The sequence below is a fragment of the Triticum urartu genome, chromosome 1A (assembly GCF_056163025.1).
Source record: "Triticum urartu cultivar PI428250 chromosome 1A, HENAU_Tu73, whole genome shotgun sequence".
Lineage (NCBI taxonomy): Eukaryota > Viridiplantae > Streptophyta > Magnoliopsida > Poales > Poaceae > Triticum > Triticum urartu.
The window spans coordinates 37,287,570-37,313,742 of NC_141873.1; positions in this window are offsets into that span (position 1 = coordinate 37,287,570).

The following is a 26,173-nucleotide window of genomic DNA, read 5'->3' on the forward strand; positions in this document are numbered from 1 at the left end:
TGCATTACCGAGAGGGCCCAGAGATACCTCTCCGACAATCGGAGTGACAAATCCTAATCTCGAAATACGCCAACCCAACAAGTACCTTCGGAGACACCTGTAGAGCACCTTCATAATCACCCAGTTACATTGTGACGTTTGGTATCACACAAAGTGTTCCTCCGGTAAATGGGAGTTGCATAATCTCATAGTCATAGGAACATGTATAAGTTATGAAGAAAGCAATAGCAACAAACTAAACGATCAAGTGCTAAGCTAACGGAATGGGTCAAGTCAATCACATCATTCTCCTAATGATGTGATCCCGTTAATCAAATGACAACTCATGTCTATGGTTAGGAAACATAACCATCTTTGATTAACGAGCTAGTCAAGTAGAGGCATACTAGTGACTCTCTGTTTTTGTCTATGTATTCACACATGTATTATGTTTCCGGTTAATACAATTCTAGCATGAATAATAAACATTTATCATGATATAAGGAAATAAATAATAACTTTATTATTGCCTCTAGGGCATATTTCCTTCAGCAGGCTGGGGCCCCGAGGCCGGCTCAATTGAGTACGGATACCGGGTCCCCTTCGGCGGGATCCACGTCTTCATCGGCAAGATCGGCTCACCGGGCCCTGAGCCAGACGTCTGCACCGACATCATCTAGACGGCTCAGCGTGCACGACCCGCCCGGCTCAGCCGGCCGTATTTGCTTGAAATATTAACTTCAACTCCTGGAACATCTCATATGGTCCATGACGTTCAAAACGTCTTTTGAAGTCCCGATTCTAAGCCGTTAAGCATGGTGCACTAAACTATTAACTAGTCATCATATTGAGCTAGCCAAACGTTCATAACGTCTGCATCTGCTCCTGCAATAGGTCTGTCACCTAGCGGTGCATCAAGGACATAATTCTTCTGTGCAGCAATGAGGATAAACCTCAGATCACGGATTCAATCTGCATCATTGCTACTAACATCTTTCAACACAATTTTCTCTAGGAACATATCAAAATAAACACAGGGAAGCAACAACGCGAGCTATTGATCTACAACATAATTTGCAAAATACTACCAGGACTAAGTTCATGATAAATTTAAGTTCAATTAATCATATTACTTAAGAACTCCCACTTAGATAGACATCCCTCTAATCCTCTAAGTGATTACGTGATCCAAATCAACTAAACCATGTCCGATCATCACGTGAGATGGAGTAGTTTCATTGGTGAACATCGCTATGTTGATCATATCTGCTATATGATTCACGCTCGACCTTTCGGTCTCCGTGTTCCGAGGCCATATCTGTATATGCTTGGCTCGTCAAGTATAACCTGAGTATTCTGCGTGTGCAACTGTTTTGCACCCGTTGTATTTGAACGTAGAGCCTATCACACCCGATCATCACGTGGTGTCTCAGCACGAAGAACTTTCACAACGGTGCATACTCAGGGAGAACACTTCTTGATAATTAGTGAGAGATCATCTTATAATGCTACCGTCAATCAAAGCAAGATAAGATGCATAAAAGATAAACATCACATGCAATCAATATAAGTGATATGATATGGCCACCATCATCTTGTGCTTGTGATCTCCATCTTCGAAGCACCGTCATGATCACCATCGTCACCGGCGCGACACCTTGATCTCCATCGTAGCATCGTTGTCGTCTCGCCAATCTTATGCTTCCACGACTATCGCTACCGCTTAGTGATAAAGTAAAGCATTACAACGCGATTGCATTGCATACAATAAAGCGACAACCATATGGCTCCTGCCAGTTGCCGATAACTCGGTTACAAAACATGATCATCTCATACAATAAAATTTTAGCATCATGTCTTGACCATATCACACCACAACATGCCCTGCAAAAACAAGTTAGACGTCCTCTACTTTGTTGTTGCAAGTTTTACGTGGCTGCTACGGGCTTAAGCAAGAACCAATCTTACCTACACATCAAAACCACAACGATAGTTTGTCAAGTTGGTGTTGTTTTAACCTTCGCAAGGACCGGGCGTAGCCACACTCGGTTCAACTAAAGTTGGACAAACTGTCACCCGCTAGCCACCTTTGTGCAAAGCACGTCGGGAGAACCGGTCTCGCGTAAGCGTACGCGTAATGTCGGTCCGGGCTGCTTCGTCCAACAATACCGCCGAACCAAAGTATGACATGCTGGTAAGCAGTATGACTTATATCGCCCACAACTCACTTGTGTTCTACTCGTGCATATAACATCAACATATAAAACCAAGGCTCGGATGCCACTGTTAGGGAACGTAGTAATTTCAAAAAAATTCCTACGCACACGCAAGATCATGGTGATGCATAGCAACGAGAGGGGGAGAGTGTGATCTACGTACCCTTTGTAGATCATCAACGGAAGCGTTAACTTGGTTGATGTAGTCGTACGTCTCCACGGCCCGACCGATCAAGCACCGAAACTACGGTACCTCCGAGTTCTAGCACACGTTCAGCTCGATGACGATCCCCGGACTCCGATCCAGCAAAGTGTCGGGGAAGAGTTCCGTCAGCACGACGGCGTGGTGACGATCTTGATGTTCTACTGTCGCAGGGCTTCGCCTAAGCACCGCTACAACATTATCGAGGACTATGGTGGAAGGGGGCACCGCACACGGCTAAGAATATGATCACGTGGATCAACTTGTGTGTCTAGGGGTGCCCCTTGCCTCCGTATATAAAGGATCCAAGGGGGGGGGGGGTGCGGTCGGCCCTAGTAGGAGGCGCGCAGGAGGAGTCCTACTCCTACCGGGAGTAGGACTCCCCTCCCTTTCCTTGTCCAAGTAGGAGAGGGGGAAGGAGAGAAGGAAAAAGGGGGGGCGCCGCCCCTCCCTCCTTGTCCAATTTGTACTAGGGGGAGAGGGGGCGCGCGGCCTGCCCTGGCAGCCCCTCCTCTTCTCCACTTTAGGCCCATGAGGCCCATTAACCCCCCGGGGGGTTCCGGTAACCCCCTGGTGCTCCGGTTTTATCCGAAACTTCTCCGGAACACTTCCGGTGTCCGAATATAGCCATCCAATATATCAATATTTATGTCTCGACCATTTTGAGACTCCTTGTTATGTCCATGATCACATCCGGGACTCCGAACTAACTTCGGTACATCAAAACTCATAAACTCATAATATAACTATCATCGAAACCTTAAGCGTGCGGACCCTAGGGGTTCGAGAACAATGTAGACATGACCGAGACACGTCTCCGGTCAATAACCAATAGCGGAACCTGGATGCTCATATTGGCTCCTACATATTCTACGAAGATCTTTTATCGGTCAAAACGCATAACAACATACGTTGTTCCCTTTGTCATCGGTATGTTACTTGCCCGAGATTCGATCGTCGGTATCCCATACCTAGTTCAATCTCGTTACCGGCAAGTCTCTTTACTCGTTCCGTAATACATCATCTCACAACTAACTCATTAGTTGCAATGCTTGCAAGGCTTATGTGATGTGCATTACTAAGAGGGCCCAGAGATACCTCTCCGACAATCGGAGTGACAAATCCTAATCTCGAAATACGCCAACCCAACATTACCTTTGGAGACACCTGTAGAGCTCCTTTATAATCACCCAGTTACGTTGTGACGTTTGGTAGCACACAAAGTGTTCCTCCAGCAAACGGGAGTTGCATAATCTCATAGTCATAGGAACATGTATAAGTCATGAAGAAAGCAATAGCAACATACTAAACGATCGGGTGCTAAGCTAATGGAATGGGTCATGTCAATCACATCATTCTCCTAATGATGTGATCCCGTTAATCAAATAACAACTCTTTTGTTTATGGTTAGGAAACATAACCATCTTCGATTAACGAGCTAGTCAAGTAGAGGCATACTAGTGACACTTTGTTTGTCTATGTATTCACACAAGTATTATGTTTCTGGTTAATACAATTCTAGCATGAATAATAAACATTTATCATGATATAAGGAAATAAATAATAACTTTTGTATTATTGCCTCTAGGGCATATTTCCTTCATGTTCTCTTCCTCATACATGCTCCAGAGCTTCATTAGGCACATCTTCAAAGACTGTGGCCACTCTTGATCAACCCACTCCAAGTAACAACACTTCCGTTCATCCTATAATATTTAAAAGTAGATCAGTAAGAATTGTAGGGGAAATGGGTTTATAGCAACATAGAAAATCACCAATGCTTATTTTGAAAAGTTGAAGAAACATGTTAATTATGACATATTTTCTCAAAAAGATCAATGTGCAAATGAAATAATTGGTACTGAGACAACAACCAAATTCTAGAACATCAGAAGCTATAATTAACTACAATTACACTACAAGTTCTTAATCATGTACAATAAATAAAAAATTGATCATTTTAAGAGGAAGGTAAATATAACTGCAATAGCATAGCGAGAGTGTTTGGATGATACCAAATTGATACTAACAGGTGTGTACATGCACAAATTTAGTAACATAGAACTAATAGCACTAAGGTCGTCCACTATGTATGCCAAAACTAGGGTAAAGACAACTGTTGCTACATATCGCACCGGTGCCTTGCACTGGCGAGCCGATGCAGCAGAAAAAAAATCAGGGGCACGAACTCCGGAGCACGTAGTTGCTCGATGGACAGTTCCTTTATGCCATAAAGATTTAGTATTTTACTGCTTGGCTGCTCGGATGTGTGAACCAAAGTTGGCTGCACAAACTTCTGAAGCGGTGCCAAATAATTTTCTAATGGCACCGCTGATGAGATGGCAACAATTTAAGATACTAGGTACAAACTGTGACACTGCCTTAGGATGCGGTTGGTTGAAGGTGTGGTATGAATGGGTTGGGACCGTGACAGTGTCTGAATCACATCTAACAAATGATTTGTAACAACGAAAGAGGGTCTAACCTTCTCTGCACATGCCAGAAACTTCCTGCCACTGTCCACAGAATCAAACACAACTAGCTTCACGCATGGGGATTGATGGTGACAATGAGCATATAGATCTTAAGCTACCCCGCTCCATTCGTTGCCACTGATGGTCCTAGGGAGATACAAGAGGAAGAAATGATTCAAATCGACCGACGGGTAAAAATCCTTCATTCCAAGTCATAGCCCGAGAGAGAGAAGAGAGGCATACTCGGGTGGTGAAGGAGTAGTCGCCGGAGGAGGAACCACTGGAGAGGTCTTTGAAGAAGACCATGTGATGACCCACAAGTATAGGGGATCTATCGTAGTCCTTTCGATAAGTAAAAGTGTTGAACCCAACGAGGAGCAGAAGGAAATGATAAGCAGTTTTCAGCAAGGTATTCTCTGCAAGCACTGAAATTATAGGTAACAGATAGTTTTGTGATAAGATAATTTGTAATGAGCAACAAGTAGCAAAAGTAAATAAAGTGCAGCAAGGTGGACCAATCCTTTTTGTAGCAAAGGACAATCCTGGACAAACTCTTATATAGAGAAAAGCGCTCCCGAGGATACATGGGAATTATCGTCAAGCTAGTTTTCATCACGTTCATATGATTCACGTTCGGTACTTTGATAATTTGATATGTGGGTGGACCGGTGCTTGGGTGCTGTCCTTACTTGGACAAGAATCCCACTTATGATTAATCCCTATTGCAAGCATCCGCAACTACGAAAGAAGTATTAAGGTAAACCTAACCATAAACATATGGATCCAAATCAGCCCCTTATGAAGCAACGCATAAACTAGGGTTTAAGCTTCTGTCACTCTAGCAACCCATCATCTACTTATTACTCCCCAATGCCTTCCTCTAGGCCCAAACAATGGTGAAGTGTCGTGTAGTCGACGTTCACATGACACCACTAGAGGAGAGACAACATACATCTCATCAAAATATCGAATGAATACCAAATTCACATGACTACTAATAGCAAGACTTCTCCCATGTCCTCAGGAACAAATGTAACTACTCACAAATCATATTCATGTTCATAATCAGAGGGGTATTAATATGCATAAAGGATCTGAACATATGATCTTCCACCAAATAAACTAACTAGCATCAACTACAAGGAGTAATCCACACTACTAGCAACCTACAGGTACCAATCTCAGACTTAGAGACAAGAATTGGATACAAGAGATGAACTAGGGTTTGAGAGGAGATGGTGCTGGTGAAGATGTTGATGGAGATTGGTTCCCTCCCGATGAGAGGAGCGTTGGTGATGACCAATGTTGGGGATATCGCTTATCGGGAACTTATCGGTCGACCTACGATAAGGGGTAAATCGGCCAGTTTATCGGCATATCGGCCGATTTATCGCCATATCGGTTGATTTATCGGCCGATTTATCTGATCGGTCAGACCACGATAAGCGATAAATCAGCCGATTTATCGGAATATCGGAAGATATCTTGAACAGTGGTGATGACGATGGCGATGATTTCCCCCTCCCGGAGCGAAGTGTCCCCGGCAAAACAGCTCCGCCAGAGCCCTAGATTGGTTCCGCCTCGTGGCGGCGGAGTCTTGTCCTGAAAGCTTTCTTATGTTTTTTCTTCGGACGAAAGACTTCATATAGCAGAAGATGGGCACCGGAGGGCCAACAGTGGGCCCACGAGGCAGGGGGCGCGCCCAGGCGGGTAGGGCGCGCCCCCCACTCTCGTGGCCAGGGTGTGGGCCCCCTCTGGTATTTTCTTCGCTCAGTATTTTTTATTATTCCAAAAAATAACTTCTGTGGAGTTTCAGGACTTTTGGAGTTGTGCAGAATAGGTCTCTAATATTTGCTCCTTTTCCAGCCCAGAATTCCAGCTGCCGGCATTCTCCCTCCTTATGTAAACCTTGTAAAATAAGAGAGAATAGGCATAAGTATTGTGACATAACATGTAATAACATCCCATAATGCAATAAATATCGATATAAAAGCATGATGCAAAATGGACGTATCAACTCCCCCAAGCTTAGACCTCGCTTGTCCTCAAGCGGAAGCCGATAACGATAAATATGTCCACATGTTTAGAGGTGGAGGTGTCGATAAAATAAAATACGGACATGAGGGCATCATGATTATTCTTATAACAGCAACATATATGGATATTGTCATATGATTTCTTATGCTTAAGTAACAATCTATTCACAATGTCAAGTATGAATTATAAACTTTATTGAGAACTAACAAACTATAATCTCAGTCATTGAAGCAATTGCAATTTATCATAACATCGGAAAGAGTCTATGTCAGAGCTTTTTAGCAAGTCCACATACTCAACTATCATTTAGTCTTTCACAATTGCTAATACTCACGCAATACTTGTAGTTATGGAGTTTTAATCGGACACAGAAAGATAGGGGCTTATAGTTTCGCCTCCCAACCTTTTACCTCAAGGGTAATGTCAACAATAATAGTTCATGCTAACTTACATCCAATTATATATATATATATATCAGGATCTTTCCAACACACTGTGCTTGCCAAAGGATAAAAAGTAAAAAGGACAGGTGAAGATCACCATGACTCTTGCATAAGGTAGAAGATAAAAGTAAAAGATAGGCCCTTCGCAGAGGGAAGCAGAGGTTGCCATGCGCTCTCAGGGTTGGATGCACAAAATCTTAATGCGAAAGAACGTCACTTTATATTGCCACTTGTGATATGAACCTTTATTATGCAGTCCGTCGCTTTTATTTCTTCCACATCACAAGATCGTATAAAGCTTATTTCCTCCACACTAATCAATCATACATATATAGAGAGCAATTTTTATTGCTTTGCACTGATGACCACTTACTTGAAGGATCTTACTCAATCCATAGGTAGATATGGTGGACTCTCATGGCAAAACTGGGTTTAAGGGTATTTGGAAGCACAAGTAGTATCTCTACTTGGTGCAAAGAATTTGGCTAGCATGAGGGGGAAACAAAATCTCAACATGTTGGATGATCCATGACAATATACTTTATCTCAGATATAGGAAAACCTAACCCATTACATTGTCTTCCTTGTCCAACATCAACTCTTTAGCATGTCATATTTTAATGAGTGCTCACAATCATAAAAGATGTCCAAGATAGTATATTTATATGTGAAACCTCTCTTTCTTTATTACTTCCTATTAATTGCAACGATGACCAAAGCTATGTTTGTCAACTCTCAACAATTTTTAATCATCATACTTTTTCTATGTGAAGTCATTACTCTCCATAAGATCAATATGATCTCTTTGTTTCTTTTTATTATTTTTCTCTTTTCTTTTATTCCCCCAATATCATAGCAAAATAATCAAGCCCTTGACTCAACACTAATCTTTATTATTTAGCTCACGGACTCGATTACATAAAAGGGATCATAAAGCAAAACTCAAAACTAGATCACAAAAAAACTTTATTCTACTAGATCAAGATACTACTAAAAGGATCGAACTAAGAAAAACGGTAAAGATAGGAGTGTGATGGTGATACGATACTGGGGCACCTCCCCCAAGCTTGGCAGTTGCCAAAGGGAGTGCCCATACCCATGTGATTATGTCTCCTTTGCCGGTGAAGAGGGTGGTGGAGTTGTTGATGATGTGGGCTTGTCGTCCATCTTCCAAGGCATAGGCTCGCCATCATAGAAGGATGATCGAGTCTCCGGGATCCTCAAATCTGCAGCCAAACTCATCCTCTTGAATCTATATTCATACTGACAGATTTGGTTTTGTAGGTCATAGATTTGAGCTTGGAGGTGCTCGATCTTCTCGTGAATTTTCAAGATGGTCTCCCCAATGTTCTTGGCATCCATCTTGTGCTTGTTGGTGAACTCCGCGATCATCATATGGTTGGCGTTGAGTCCGTGTTCCACCATCCCCTGACACTTGAAAACTTGCTGCTCCATTGCTTCGAGTCTCGTCTCCACGCTTCTGGTCCTCCGTGGTCCCTCAACGTCGCGGATGTGCAGCAACCCATCATGCATCTCAATGGTTTGAGGGTGTTGCAGCACCTCCGCGAGGTAGGGGTTGATGACCTTCTCGAAGAACTTGTCCTTGGGGGCGCTTGGAGATGTCATGGTGATCTAAATCTGTCAGAAAAACAGCTTGAAACGAAAACATAGGATATTTGCGTGATACATGAGTCAAAACCTTCGGGAGATTATATAATGAATTTTTACCAACCAAAATACGTATCGTGCAAGAAAACGGAGTCCGGAGAGCACACGAGGTGCCCACGAGGTAGGAGGGCGCTCCCTCCACCCTCGTGTCCTTCCCGGACTGCTTCTTATTTTTCTATTTTTCTAAATATTCCAAAACGGAGGAAAATTGCCATTAGAACTGTTTTGGAGTCGGTTTACTTACCGTACCACATACCTATTCCTTTTCGGAGTCTGAAACGCTCTGGAAAGTGTCCCTTAAGTATTCCTCTGGTGTTATGGTTTCAATAACATTGGTTTCAACATTTATAGGGTTACCTGAGATATAATGTTTGATTCTTTAACCGTTCACCACCTTCGGATTTGTGCCTTCGAAGTTGTTGATTTTTATGGCACCAGAACGATAGACCTCCTCGATAACATAAGGAACCTCCCATTTAGAGAGAAGTTTTCCTGCAAAAAATCTTAAACGAGAGTTGTATAATAATACATAATCACCTATGTTAAACTCACACTTTTGTATCCTTTTGTCATGCCATCTTTTAACTTTTTCTTTAAATAGCTTGGCATTCTCATAATCTTGGGTTCTCCATTCATCAAGTGAGCTAATGTCAAATAACCTCTTCTCACCGGCAAGTTTGAAATCATAATTGAGCTATTTAATAGCCCAATATGCCTTATGTTCTAGTTCGAGAGGTAAGTGACATGCTTTTCCATAAACCATTTTACACGGAGACATACCCATGGGATTTTTATATGCAGTTCAATAGGCCCATAATGCATCATCAAGTTTCTTGCACCAATTCTTTCTAGATCTGTTAATAGTCTTTTGCAAAATTAATTTGAGCTCTCTATTGCTCAATTCTACTTGACCACTAGACTGTGGATGATATGGAGATGCAATTCTATGATTAACATCATACTTAGCAAGCATTTTACGGAAGGCACCATGAATAAAGTGTGAACCAACATCGGTCATTAAATATCTAGGGACTCCAAACCTCGGAAAAATAACTTCTTTAAGCATTATAATAGAAGTTTTATGATCAGCACTACTAGTTGGAATAGCTTCTACCCACTTAGTAACATAATCAACAACAACTAAAATATATGTATATCCATTAGAGGCAGGAAACGGTCCCATATAATCAAAGCCCCAAACATCAAATGGTTCAATAACAAGTGAATAATTCATAGGCATTTCTTGACGTCTACTAATATTATCAATTCTTTGACATTCATCACAAGATAAGACAAACTTATGGGCATCCTCGAAGAGAGTAGGCCAATAAAAACCGGATTGCAATACCTTATGTGCAGTTCTATCTCCAGCGTGGTGCCCTCCATAAGCCTCGGAGTGACACTTGCGTAGGATCTGTTCCTGTTCATGCTCAGGAACACAATGTCTAATAACACCATCTACTGCTTCTTTATAAAGATGTGGGTCATCCCAAAAGTAATGTCTCAAATCATAGAAAAACTTTTTCTTTTGTTGGTATGTGAAACTAGGTGGTATAAATTTAGAAACAATGTAATTAGCATAATCAGCATACCATGGAGCAGTACGAGAAGCATTTATGACATTTAATTGTTCATTAGGAAAGCTATCATCAATAGGTAGTGGGTCATTAAGAACATTTTCTAATCTAGACAAGTTGTCTACAACGGGGTTCTCAGCTCCCTTTCTATCAATAATATGCAAATCAAATTCTTGTAGTAAGAGAACCCATATAATAAGTCTAGGTTTAGCATCTTTCTTTTCCATAAGATATTTAATAGCAGCATAATTAGTTTGAATAGTTACTTTAGAATCAACAATGTATGGTCTGAACTTATCACAAGCAAATACAACTGCTAAGAATTCTTTTTCAGTAGTAGCATAATTTCTCTGTGCATTGTCTAGAGTTTCACTAGCATATTGAGTAACATTTAATTTCTTATCAACTCTTTGCCCTAGAACAACGCCTACAGCATAATCACTAGCATCACACATAATTTCAAAAGGTAAATTCCAATCAGGTGGCTGAACAATGGGTGCAGAGAGTAATGCTTTCTTAAGTATTTCAAATGCTTCTACACAATAATTATCAAAGAAAAATGGTATGTCTTTTTGTAATAAATTAGTCAGAGGCCGAGAAAATTTTGAGAAGTCCTTAATGAACCTCCTATAAAACCCGGCATGACCAAGGAAACTTCTTATACCTTTGATGTCCTTGGGACACGACATCTTTTCAATAGCATCAACTTTAGCTTTATCAACTTCGATACCTCTTTCAGAAATTTTATGCCCCAAGACAATACCTTCATTAACCATAAAGTGGCACTTATCCCAATTCAAGACAAGGTTAGTTTCTTCACATCTCTGCAAAACTCGATCAAGGTTGCTCAAGCAATCATCAAAAGAGGATCCATAGACGGAGAAATCGTCCATGAAAACCTCACAAACCTTTTCACAAAAGTCAAAGAATATAGCCATCATGCATCTTTGAAAGGTAGCAGGTGCATTACATAAACCAACAGGCATACGTCTATAAGCAAAAGTACCAAAAGGACAAGTAAATGTGGTCTTAGCTTGATCATCAGCTGACACAGGTATTTGAGAGAAACCAGAATAACCATCTAGAAAGCAAAAGTGTGTATGTTTGGATAATCTTTCTAGCATTTGATCAATAAAAGGTAAGGGGTAATGATCCTTTTTAGTAGCCTTATTTAATTTGCGGAAATCAATTACCATCCTGTAACCTGTAATAATTCTTTGCGGAATCAATTCATCTTTATCATTAGGAATGACAGTAATACCTCCCTTCTTAGGAACACAATGGACAGGACTTACCCACTGACTATCAGCAACGGGATAAATTATACCTGCCTCAAGGAGCTTTAATATTTCCTTTCTTACCACTTCTTTCATCTTAGGATTTAGCCGTCGTTGGTGATCAATAACTGGTTTGGCATCTTTCTCCAAATTTATTTTGTGTTGGCATAGAGTGGGACTAATGCCCTTAATATCATCAAGAGTTTATCCAATAGCAGCACGGTGTTTCTTCAGAGTTTTCAATAATTTCTCTTCCTCCTTCTCTGAAAGGTTAGCACTAATAATAACAGGATATATCTTCTTTTCATCAAGATAAGAATATTTGAGAGTATCAGGCAATGGTTTAAGCTCAAACACGGGATCACCTTTGGGTGGAGGAGGATCCCCTAGGATTTCAACAGACAAATTGTGTTTCAGAATAGGTCCTTGTTTAAAGAACACTTCATCTATTTCCCTTCTTTCATTCATAAACATATCATTTTCATGGTCTAGCAAATATTGTTCTAAAGGATCACTAGGAGATACGGCAATAGAAGCAAAACCAATAATTTCATACTAGGCAATTCCTCTTCGCGGTGTTGTTTACGAAATTTAGAGAAATTAAATCATGATTCATATCACCCAAACCAATAGTAACAACATCCTTTTCGCAGTCTATCTTAGCATTAACAGTGTTTAAGAAGGGTCTACCAAATATAATGGGACAAAAGCTATCTTGTGGAGAACCAAGAACAAGAAAATCAGCAGGATATTTAGTTTTCCCACACAAGACTTCAACATCTCTAACTATTTCCATTGGTGATATAGTATCTCTATTGGCAAGTTCAATTGTGACATCAATATCTTGTAACTCAGCAGGTGCAATATCATGCATAATTTCTTTGTATAAGTCAATAGGTATTGGACTAGCACTAGCACCCATGTCACATAAGCCATGATAACAATGATCTCCTATTTTAACAGAAATAACAGGCATGCCTACCACAGGTCTATGTTTATCTTTAGCACAAGGTTTAGCAATTCTAGCAGTCTCATCACAGAAATAAATAACATGCCCATCAATATTATCAGCCAAGAGATCTTTGACAATAGCAATATTAGTTCAACTTTAACTTGCTCAGGAGGTGTATAAGTTCTAATATTGCTTTTACGAACCACCATTGAAGCTTTAGCATGATCTTTTATCCTAACAGGAAAAGGTGGTTTCTCAATATAAGCAGTAGGAACAATAGGATCATTATAAGTGATAGTCTTTTCTTCAACTTTAATAGGTGCAGCTACTTTTACTTCTATGGGAGGATGATATTTAAACCACTTCTCCTTAGGGAGATTAACATGAGTAGCAAAAGATTCATAGAAATAAGCTACTATCTCAGAGTCAAGTTCATATCTGGTTCTAAATTTATGGAAAACATCGATATCCATAAAAGACTTAACACAATTGAACTTAGGTGTTATACCAGGCTCTTTACCTTCGTCGAGGTCCCAATCTTCAGAGTTGTGTTCAATTCTTTCCAATAAATCCCATTTGAATTCAATAGTCTTCATCATAAAAGAACCAGTACAAGAAGTGTCGAGCATGGTGCGATTGTTGTTAGAAGGCCGAGCATAAATTTTTTGAATAATCATTTCTCTTGAGAGCTCATGATTGGGGCATGAATATAACATTGACTTAAGCCTCCCCCAAGCTTGAGCGATGCATTCTCCTTCTCGAGGCCAAAAATTATATATATAATTACGATCATGATGAACAAGATGCATAGGATAAAACTTCTGATGAAATTCCAATTTCAATCATTTGTAGTTCCATGATCCCATATCATCACATAGCCTATGCCATGTCAATGCATCTCCCTTCAAAGATAAAGGGAAGACCTTCTTCTTGATAACATCATCGGGCATACCTGCAAGCTTAAATAATCCACAAACTTCATCCACATATATTAGGTGCTCATCAGGATGTAATGTTCCATCTCCTGCAAAAGGATTAGCTAGCAGTTTTTCTATCATACCCAAAGGAATTTCAAAGTAGACATTTTCATTTTCAGTAGGTTCAGTAGGTTGAGGAGCAACTCTTTGCTCTACCGGTTGGGGTGAAGATACCCCAAACAAGCCCCTCAGAGGATTACTTTCCATACTAACAAGTGACAGTAAATTTCAACACACTATATAAATTTTTCCCTACCAAAGGCGCTTCACTCACCGGCAACGGCGCCAGAAAAGAGTCTTGATGACCCACAAGTATAGGGGATCTATCGTAGTCCTTTCGATAAGTAAGAGTGTCGAACCCAACGAGGAGCAGAAGGAAATGATAAGCGGTTTTCAGCAAGGTATTCTCTGCAAGCACTGAAATTATAGGTAACAGATAGTTTTATGATAAGATAACTTGTAACGAGCAACAAGTAATAAAAGTAAATAAAGTGCAGCAAGGTGGCCCAATCCTTTTTGTAGCAAAGGAAGCCTGAACAAACTCTTATATAGAGAAAAGCGCTCCCGAGGACACATGGGAATTATCGTCAAGCTAGTTTTCATCACGTTCATATGATTCGCGTTCGGTACTTTGATAATTTGATATGTGGGTGGACCGGTGCTTGGGTGCTGTCCTTACTTGGACAAGAATCCCACTTATGATTAATCCCTATTGCAAGCATCCACAACTACGAAAGAAGTATTAAGGTAAACCTAACCATAAACATATGGATCCAAATCAGCCCCTTTACGAAGCAACGCATAAACTAGGGTTTAAACTTCTGTCACTCTAACAACCCATCATCTACTTATTACTCCCCAATGCCTTCCTCTAGGCCCAAACAATGGTGAAGTGTAGTCGACGTTCACATGACACCACTAGAGGAGAGACACCATACATCTCATCAAAATATCGAACGAATACCAAATTCACATGACTACTAATAGCAAGACTTCTCCCATGTCCTCAGGAACAAACGTAACTACTCACAAATCATATTCATGTTCATAATCAGAGGGGTATTAATATGCATAAAGGATCTGAACATATGATCTTGCACCAAATAAACCAACTAGCATCAACTACAAGGAGTAATCAACACTACTAGCAACCTACAGGTACCAATCTCAGACTTAGAGACAAGAATTGGATACAAGAGATGAACTAGGGTTTGAGAGGAGATGGTGCTGGTGAAGATGTTGATGGAGATTGGTCCCCTCTCGATGAGAGGAGCGTTGGTGATGACGATGGCGATGATTTCCCCCTCCCGGAGGGAAGTGTCCCCGGCAGAACAGCTCCGCTAGAGCCCTAGATTGGTTCCGCCAAGGTTCCGCCTCGTGGCGGCGGAGTCTCGTCCCGAAAGCTTGCTTATGATTTTTCTTGGGATGAAAGACTTCATATAGCAGAACATGGGCACTGGAGGGCCAACAGGGGGCCTACGAGGCAGGGGGCGCGCCCAGGGGGTAGGGCGCGCCCCCCACCCTAGTGGCCAGGGTGTGGGCCCCCTTTGGTATTTTCTTCACTCAGTATTTTTTATTATTTCTAAAAATAACTTCCATGGAGTTTCAGGACTTTTGGAGTTGTGCAGAATAGGTCTCTAATATTTGCTCCTTTTCCAGTCCAGAATTCCAACTGCCGGCATTCTCCCTCCTTATGTAAACCTTGTAAAATAAGAGATAATATGCATAAGTATTATGACATAACGTGTAATAATAGCCCATAATGCAATAAATATCAATATAAAAACATGATGCAAAATGGACGTATCACCATGGCGACCCCAGCGGTAGGATGCGAGACGGCGAGAGCGAGGAAGCGACAATAGCTTAGCAAGGAAGGAAGGAGGAAACAGGGGAAATGTGACTTGTGGTCGGGGAGAAAAGGGGGTGGGGAAGGGGGGTGGGGGTAGATATTCGGCGGTAGGCCAAAATTTTTGAAATGTGGAGGGAAACTTTGCGCGCGGTGCCGCCGAACCATTCACTTTGAACGATTGTGTGCATCGCAAACGTCTTCTGCTTTACGCGCATGGGATGAGTTTGATAATTCAAATTTTGGTCTCAAGGCATGGGCACATTCACTTTGAACGCGCGCGGTGCCACCGGACCATTCACTTTGAACAATTATGTGCATCGCAAACGATTCTTCTGCTTTACACGCATGGGATGAGTTTGATAATTCAAATTTTGATGGAAATTTTCCTGGGTACGTCATTGCATAATTTAACATCGTTTGCTAATTTGGACACACAAAAGAGCGTACAGCAGACAGAACACACTTTGCTGGGTTTTTTTCGTCACCTCCCCCACCCCATCCCACGCAGCCACTCAAAAACACCCACACCCAACAAAAAAAATCCATCGACCCCATCCTTCGTTGCCCACTCCCATCGATCCCGTCTATCGTTTCCGCCGCCGCCGCCGCGAGAAAACTCCATCGATCCCCATCCTTCCTTGCCCACTCCCATCGATCGTTGCCACCACCGCCACCGAATCCTCCGCCCCGCCGCCATTCCGCTCGTACGCCGCTGCCGCCATTCCGCTCGCACGGTGCACCCCTCCCGCATGCCGCCGCCATCTCCCATCGCAGTTGCTCGGGCATGGAGCTCGTGTGCCATGGGCCATGAACGCCATGGCATCCATGGCCGACAAGAAGGGACCCTCGGCCTCGGCCGTGGGCGCCTGATCGGGACACGGGGTCGCCATGTCGGCCGCCGCCAGCGCCTCATGGATATGCCTAGCGCCCTCTATGCCGCCGCCCATGATCGGATCACCACACCACCCGCGGAGGACGATGCCTCCGTGCCTGGCCGTCGGCTCCTACACGCCCGATGGGGCTGCCTCTCCATGCATTGAGGATGTCGTGGATGTGACGACGTGGAGACGAGGATTGCATTGTTGCGCCCCCGTAGCCACCGCCACTTCCTACAGACTCCCTGACTCACAGTGCAAGACATCCCAACTCGGGTCCATCCGGGTAAACGCCGCCGCCGCCTTGGCAAGATCCCTTTTTGGCGGCTTGGATCCAGGCAAAAGAGGAGCGGAAGGAGAGAAGTACTGGTCTATGACTCGGGTCATGGGGATGGATGGATCTCTCGGTAATGGTGGATGCAGAGTTCCAGACTCAGTTCATCTTATAGGCTTAATTCGTACTGTGTCATTTTGATGAATACGTTGCCCCCCTATTTTTTCTACAATCAAGATGATTTTCCTCTGTGGGGTATGCATATCATCTTCTTTCGTTTTCATTAGAACATATCATATTTTGTTTGAGAGGCAGGTACAACGATGTCAAATATTTGTTTTCATCAGAGGTATATTTTCATGAGATACAATGGCAATCAGGTTTGTGTTTCACGAGCTTTCTTCATATCAATGCTTCTCCCTAATCCGCCTTCACTCTAACACATGGCCACCCAACATTGTCTTCTCCTCGGTTTGCAGGCGGCACATGCAGAAGAGTTGTGGAAGGTTGATTGAGAAGTCATAAGGACTGGGTGAAGCAAAATGCAATCTCCAAGGTTAGGTTACCTCTCAATGCCCTTGATGATATGAGTGCAACTAAAATAATGTTTGTTTCTTGTGATCTATGGTTCCCACCTGCCATACTCATACATTTCTGTTTCCACATGATATATCTTCTGTATGAAATTATATTCTTTGATACAGTAAGTTATTCCTTCAAATTTAACAGTCATGGAAGAATCTGAATATGGCTACGATTTTTTTCTTTCCTAAGCACTTCTCTCCTATTAGAACCCAGCATATGCTTACCCACTGCTGCTTTAATGTCTAAATCTTTTGGTTTATAGTTTATGGCAAACCAAATTATGAATCAAGTGTTCATCTCTGAAGTTCATAACAGTGGTCGGTTTTTAGTGTGTCTAAAGGAAATGCACCAAGCTTTTCTACTGAAAGATTATCCTGACATGGGATTTTTTATTCTTGAATGAACATGGTAGCCTTTATTATTACTTTTAGAGAAGATGTACACAGCTAGGATACAAAGCTACATTCTTACTCTGATTGGCTTAATGCAACTAGACCAAGGTTCCACAAGGCTATGTTGATTTGTTAAATTCCTTTCAGTTTCAGGTTTCAAAATGAGAAATTGGAGCATTGAGACCTTTGAACTGAAACCTAAATGAAGGTATACATATTTATGTTGGTCTAAAGCCACCATGTTTTATCTGCAGAAAATAGAAATCGCCGTTCGGTTCCATTTAAAAACTAAATTAAACTATAGACATAGTCCACGACGTCGGAACAAATAGAGTAACTAATTATTTGTATGTTTTTTCCAGCAAAGAACTTATTATAAAACGGGACACCAGAAAATCCAGTAGGGAAATTGATGGGCTCGCCTCTTTGTAAAAAAAATTACTTCACGGCATTGCCTAATGTACAGAGAAATCACGGGTTCAAAAATTGCTTTCCCGTCCATGACATAATTTATTCAGCATCATAGAGTGCTTTTTTAATGCATAATCGACTTCCCTCGGAAAAGCATTTGTACGATAGCTAATTAACATGTCATTTGTTCTTAATTCAGAATTGTGCATGCATACAGCAGAGAAAGGTGCGTACATATCCTGAGGGACAATAAAAAATGTGAGTTCTTTATGGCATAATATCAGGCACCATTCTGAGTGATCTCTTTGCAACTCAAGATACCGATTAGTTATATTATTTCCTACCGGTAACCAATTTCTGCACACCAAAACACAGAGTCAAGTCAGATCTATAGGAGGATAAGTATTCTTGGTGTGATTACTAATGAGACAATGTAGGGAATTGTTTCTAGAACTCAATTTTATTATAAGTTCAATATCAGCACCACACAATCTTTCTACTACCATTCCTAGAGAAATATCAACCTGTTACACAGGACAATGCAAGAAAACATATGTCACACAGGACTATTCTATTACCGTGCGCTTCACCGCTGCCGCCGGTGTTCCCAGCAGGCCACATATCCTAAAATGGCAATCTCATGACTCATCTGATGAGACCGATATGAACCAAACTTTTAGCTTAATGATGCATGGTTAGATATAGATAGAAGAACCGGTTGTACTATATCTTTTTTTTGCCCTGAAGTAGCGCTTCTACTTCTAATTCATGTAATGAATATCGAGTGTGTATATAGTTCATGTCTACTTTATGGTTGACATCTTAAAGAAAAAATACTCTAAATTAAAAGGTGCAAAGATTCTGTGGATGACATCCATGCATTAATGCATATAGCTCCAACTAGACTGAATCTTACTTTTCTCTTATATGTGAATCTATAATCTGCTTTTGTCCAATTGTACAATTTCTCAAGTTCAACAAGGGTGTGGTTAGTGCCTTTTGTCCATTCAATCCAAAAACAGATCGGGTTCTACTATCGAAAGCGATAACGAAAAAAAACAGGAAAAATCAACCAGGTTAGTTCCTTTTTTGCTAAGATTTACAATTAAAGTCAAATTAGTACTTAATGTAATGAAGGTCAAACTTTTGTCTTTAATGATTTTTGTCTGGTTCGCAGGAGAGAGGGAGGAGTTTCCGGGCATGGGGTCATGAGTGGTACAAACTGGAAGATGCATGCCGATGGTTCTGTCAGTACAATTTACTTAGATTTTCAGTTCTTTTCACCTCATAATTATCTTTTCTTTATGTGTTAGTGCGGTTAAACTTCTTTATCTTTAGTTCCTTCCTACTTGAGGCCTTCGTGTGCACCTTGATTAAGTTCTGGTGTTTATTCGGTGCCAATGTCTTAAGACAATAGTTTCATGCATGGATTTATTCCAGCATTCTAATTTAGAGACCTTTGTGCCAGACAGTTTGTTGCATTCACCTTAATGGAGATAGTAAAGTCTTACTGAGTAACAAGCATAATGATGGAGGAATGGACGTCAAGTTAAAGGTGCATATTATTCAGCTTGATTCATTGCTGAGGATTTTTTAATATATGGCTTCTAATTCCAGACCAAGAACTTAATTCAGAATCTAAAAATTGAAGGGGAGGTAGAGGGATATTGTTGGTGCTGTCTAGAAGCAATGCTCATTTATTTATTACAGTCGATGTATTTCTTGTGTGTCTCATTGATTGAGTATTTGAGTTGGAGCATAAGTATATTAGTGTCTTAGAATTTGCACATATGCTTTATCCACTTGTCATTGCTATTTACAAGTCACATATTCATATTTGGATTACAGATTCTTTGTACTTATTATTGTACTTCGTGTTTTCTATTGAGTGTGGTACCTCTTGAAGGAGGGAAAGCTAGGATTCATTGATGACTGAGGTGCAGAAACTGCTGGATACGTACAAGGACGAGGAGGTGAGCATCACCGTAATGGGTCACAGCCTCGGGGCGGAGCTGGCCACCCTGAATGCGTTGTACATCGCCGAGAATGGCCGGTCACGGTGTTTGCGTTCGACAGCCCACGACCGTGTGCAGCCGGCTTCAAGAAGCGGTTCGATGTCACTGCGGCCTTCGCGGCTGCAACGCCGGGACATCGTGCCCAGGTACTCGGCGCTGCTGTAACATGATATGGGCTCCGAGCTGGCCATCGACATCGGCACATCGCCATACCTGAGGCCTGAGGGTGTCGCAAGGTCAGTCCAATCAATCTCGTACGCCATAGCCGATGCCCCGACTTTTTTTATGTCAATCGACAATGATTCCTCACATATAAACCATCCGACAACCATGGACGACCTTTTGCTGAAGAATCTATTGTTTGCTCCGGTGGATTTGATCTTTAGTCTTCCCTTTCTTTTCTATGGTTGTGAGTAATCAAATCCAATTCGCAGCTCCATGCACGATCAGGGCTAGGGTGTGAATTATGACTGTGTCATATGAGGCCATGATTGTGGCAGGGATGTTTGGTTGGTGGCACGAAGTTGTTTAGTAACAAGATGGGTCTAAACTCAGCTACTAGAGATTTGAGCTGAAGCACAGAAGGAGTTCCTATCATCAGTGCTGGCCGTAAAGCCGAATGCCTATGTTGGTGAGCTCTATAATCCAAACACCCAGAAGATGGTACCCCCTTCGTTCCCTAATATAAGATCTTACTACATTTGATGTAATAAATGTAATAAGATGTTATATTATGGGATAGAGGGAGTAGATGTTATTTTGTACTCTTAGCACATAAGTTGTTTTTAACTTTTTATAAGCAGCTTGTGACATTTCTAAAAAGTAAGGTCATGTAGGCACATGGAGCGCTCCTTTTTTTCGTCACTTTCTACTCAATTGTAGAGGTTTATTTATTGCAGTATAATAATTACTTCTTGTTGAGGGTACTCTGCAGCACTTGCTGTCCTTGCCTTTTCTCATATCAAGGGGCCAATACAACTTCTCTGATTATAAATGCGTGCAACATGACTATTTGAAAGAAGCTCTGTTTGAGAAATTGAGGCTAGAGTTCTGATGTAAGTACGGCATCAGCATTTGTGAGCACCTTTATGTGCTGACCATCTCATCTTTGCGGCAAGTAAGCAGTTTGATATACTGCTCGCTTTGATATAGGCATTTTGCGATGAAAATTGTCATCTATTCATGTTTACATATACTTTATCTGATGGAGACATGAGCCTGCCGAATGCCTCCACGTTAGTAATGCACATCTCAGACGATACACTCTTCTTCTTTCTTGACTAAACTTTCACACTGATTATGCATCATGGAACAGATCCAACATATTAGTTTATTTGCATGTACGTAGACGGATGACAAGTAAAATAAATTCAAGGATCTTAGTGCAGTTTGACAGCTACAATTTCACGATCATTTCTGGGCTTAGGGAGTCATCATCGTCTCCCCCTTCGCCTTAACTGTCATCACCTACAGTCCAACAACCTCCTGGAGCTCGATTTTATGCTCAGTTTCAGATTTGTTAGTAAAAGCATCTCCAGCCGCGCCCCCAACAGGCCCTCCCCAGGTGTTTTTGCCGCGCCGGCGCCGAAAAAACGGCCCAAGTCGCGCCCCCCAGAAGCCCGTTTTTAGCCGGCTCGGGCCAAAACTGGTGCCGGCGAACCCAGGCCGAACCCGGCGCCCTGGGGGGCGTCTGGGGAGCCGGCAGAAGCGAAAAGGGCGCGTGGGTCCGCCCTGTCGGCAAGTCGAGCACCTCTTCCCGCCGTTTCTTGCCGCTTTTCCCTCACTTCCCTCCCGCGCGCTCGCCTTCCTCCCTCCATTCTCTTCCTTCCTCCCGCCAAACTCCCTCCCGCTCGCCTTCCAGTCGGCCGCCATGCCACCGAAGAAGTACGCCACCCCACGCGCGGCGGCAACCGCGACCGGCACCGTGGCCCAGCCGAAGCAGAGGAAGCCGAGGGCACCGCCGTCCAAGCCATCGGGGGGCGGAAGTTCAGCGACGCGAGGCTATCACCGCCGACCGACGGAACAGGGCCATCGCCAAGAAGGCCCGCGACAACGCGGCGCGCGCGGCTGTGGCTGCCTCCTCATCGGCAGACTAGGTGGTGATGATGAGTCCACCCGGCAGCCACGCCCAGTACGCGCCTTGGGGACAGCAAGGCGTCGGTTCTCCGCAGCCATGGTGATCGCCCTCGCCGGGCTACGCCGACGGCGACGCGCATGGTGGTTTCAACCCAAACGTGACCTTCCCCATGGCCATCCGGCCCAGCGCACACCCTCGCCCGCCTTCGCCGGCGTGCAGTACCCTCCATACAACTACTCGGCGCCCGCCTACGCGTCCTCACCGACGCCCCCTTTCCGCCGTGGCCCGCTGCCCTTCTTGCACCCCGGCGGGATCAGGTATGCCACGCTGTTCTCCCGCCTCTCTTCGTCGTCCACGCCCGCCAACTGTTTGTTCCTCCGCGTAGTTGCTGCGCATGTTCGCCCTGTATCGGCATGACAACCGCGACATCGACTTCAAGTACCTCCACATTTACAAGTGCATTGATAAGTGCGAGAAGTGGGCAGAAGTCCGGCACACCCTCGACAAGGCCAAGGAGACATACAAGCCGGACGTGCCGACTCCGGGCGCGTCAGAGGGGCGGCCGGACGGCAACAAAGGGGCCAAGAAGGGGAAACATGCCGACGCGGCTACCGCGCGAGTGCATGAGTCCATCGAGCATTGCCTTGCCGACGCATAGGCCTGGGCCGTCCTGCGTGAAGAGAAAACCGCGGCGCGGTGGTCATCGTTGATGACGAACAGCGCCATCAAGCTCGACCTGCTTCGGACCAACGTCGCCGCGAAGAAGAGGAACACCGACCTGGCTTTTTTGATGGGCGGGGCGGACATGCTCCAGAGCAACGACAAGAAGCTCAAGGCGTGGTACATGGTGGAGCGCGGCCTCATCCTGAACCAGTTGCCGACGACGCCAACTCCCGCGCCCACGGCCACGCCGACGCCAAGCCCGAGTGATGACGCCTCCACGACGCCGCCCAGCAGCACCGAAGCCGCGCCGACACCGCCCAGCACCGAAGCAGCTCCGACACCGCCGAGCCCGCGCACGCCGACTCCGCCGACGCCTGAAGCCAACCCCGCCGAGTGATTCGTTGCGCACGCGAACTTGCGGCGCTCTGGTTTTTGTACGATCGCCGAACGGTGACTTGTGATCGCCGGATTTGTGGCGTCTTTTGTGATGAGTGGGAACGACCAAGTTCGAAATTTTCGCATCCTGGGGCCGGCGCCTGGGGGTGTGACTGGGAGCTAGGTCGCCCCCAGGGGCCGAGTTAGCGCCGGTTCGCCCCCAGGCCGCTCTTTTTAGGCGCCCTGGGGGGCCGAACGGCTGGAGATGCTCTAAGGGACTGCTGATCATATTTGTTTGTTCTCAGAACAACGAACATGTGAACTCCCATGACCACTCTTTATTCTATTTGTAAATTGATCTGATTCTTTCTATATGTATGTACATTGTTCTCGTTGCGGAGCACACGAGAGACGTGATACTCCAAACTCCCACTAAATTGCATAGTTAATGATTCAAATCTTAGCATCTCAAAATGGATGTTGAATTATGTTCGACTAATCTTATTCGTATATGGTGATCTGTTGTAGTGTACAAATCATTTTTCATATATATCATGACCTCTTTGTAATGTTTCTTACCATTTCTAAATGGGCACAGGTTTCTGCTATCACTTGCAATTATTTCTTAGGTAATTTTCTGGACCAGTACACAGCCAGATTTTCAGGATTAAGAACACCAGTGGGTTAATATGTTACTAAAAGTTGTTGGTACCTCATCTGGTTGGTTGGGGGCTTAATCTTGTTCTAAAAAAATACCAGTACACACATCAATTTATTTTAATGTTCTGGGATATATAATAAATGTGTCATGTTTTTGAACTGTGTTTCACATGGAACTATTGATGTTGTTCTGAACAAAGAAAAAAGTTTGCTTGGTAGGGTTTGAGTCCTTGTTGTTATTACTAGTAAGCGTGCACGTGCAACGCACGATTTAGGCATAGTAACAAATTCCAGCATTCTGCATATTCAATTAGGCAATTATTTATCATTCGACATGAATGGATAGCTATCTTTAAAAAAAGTAAAATAGTCAATAAAATAAAAAATCTAATATTGTATGAATATAACAAAATCAATAGGTATGGTGAATGATGAACCATTACAGTAATAGGCCATATCAATAGTGTCTTTGTCAATCTCATGCCCTCAAATAGTAGTCCAACAACCAAACAATCCCATGCCCTCGAATAGCAATCCGGAATTCAAGATGAGAATTTTTATCTTTGCTCATAAAGTTTCACAAATCATATTGGATCAAAGTATTCTTTTGTTGTAAATTTTAAAATTTACAAATCCATGTACTTTTAACATTATCATCGCAAGCAAGCATTGTCACTCCCTCAAAGCCCAGACTATTAATTCTAGTAACACCTTCAGTAATGACATGCAACTTCAATGAGAACTAAACATCCGTCAAGACAAAAAATATACTCCACACAATAAGAGGCGTAAAGTATTTACTACATATTGGGATCACCAAGGCTATTTATACACCTAAAATTCAGCAAGAAACTTTTGAGAAATATAGGCATCCGTAAATTTTATCTACATCAACAAAAAAATTAAAAAAATTATAATAGTTGATATAGGATACCTGACTCACATAGAAAAATGTGTATGGTACCTATTTTATGTGGGATGCACTCCGTACTGACTGATACTATTGGTGTTAAGTTTTCAGATAAGTTCTGTGTTAAGATTCCGAACAATAAATATTTTATATATGCTATATTAGAAAAATAATCTCAACTGGTAAAAATAGAATTATGTATTAACAACATAACCTTATTAGTGATTCGGATTAGAAAACGGTCATTAAATTTGCTAAGTAAGAAGTTAGAAAGCTACTAATGGAGACACGAAAGAGGCATAAATTTCACACCCAGATTCGTGATGGATAGTGAACAATAAAAAAACAATTGTCTTGCACTACATTTTTCCAAGGTTAAGCTCATCTAAAAAACTGCAACATGGTCATTAATTAAGTAGGTGTCAGGAAAATGTCTATTGCAGTAGCAATTGCAAAGCCAATCTGACTAACATTTCTTTTTTTGAAACAGAACCTGGCTAATAATAAAGCACGTTCAGAAAACTAAACGGGGGCATCCCATCTCATATTTGAATTTGTCGTGTGCAAGCTGCTGCTCTGTGAACCATTTTCTACAGCCCACTCCTGGAGTCTTGGTCAACTATATGAGCTTGATGCAAGCTCGAGTGGAGTCGAACAAAATATGAATATTAATTAAAGTAACGCAAAAAAATAAATAGAAAATTAATGGACACAAGACATTAGAACCGTGGAGTGTACCCTTTCTCCTCGAGAAGCCCGGTCCACAAGATTTTTATTCACCTGAAACAATCAACAACATCTCTTACTAATAGTAGGTGTATAGAACAACAAATATTGCTACACACAGTTTGTGTGGCTACATTCGATAACCTACTACCTAATCCAGCAAAGGCTCGAACCAGACACAGACAACATTGCGGCTAACCAGAGAAGACACTGCCTAAATCCAACACAGACTCTAACCAGGGCCTTGAAGAAATTAATCAGCCCAAAAGGTTAATAAGCCACACCACGCATCACATACTGATCAGTGGTGGTGGGATAATATGTGATCTGAGGCATGTGCTCGGAAGAGGTTGACAATGATGTGGTCGGGGAGGCAAGAGAGGTTGTGCAGGGTGGCGAGGCAGAGGAGCATGTCGCCCAGGGTGAGGGTGAAGGAAAGCAGGGTGGGAATTGCCGCATAGGCTTGGATCTGGATTGGCCTTGCTTGATAGGCCATCTTCCCTTCGCTATTGAAAGCTGATGCGAGGAGAGAAGTTGTGGCTACCGCCGCCGCTCC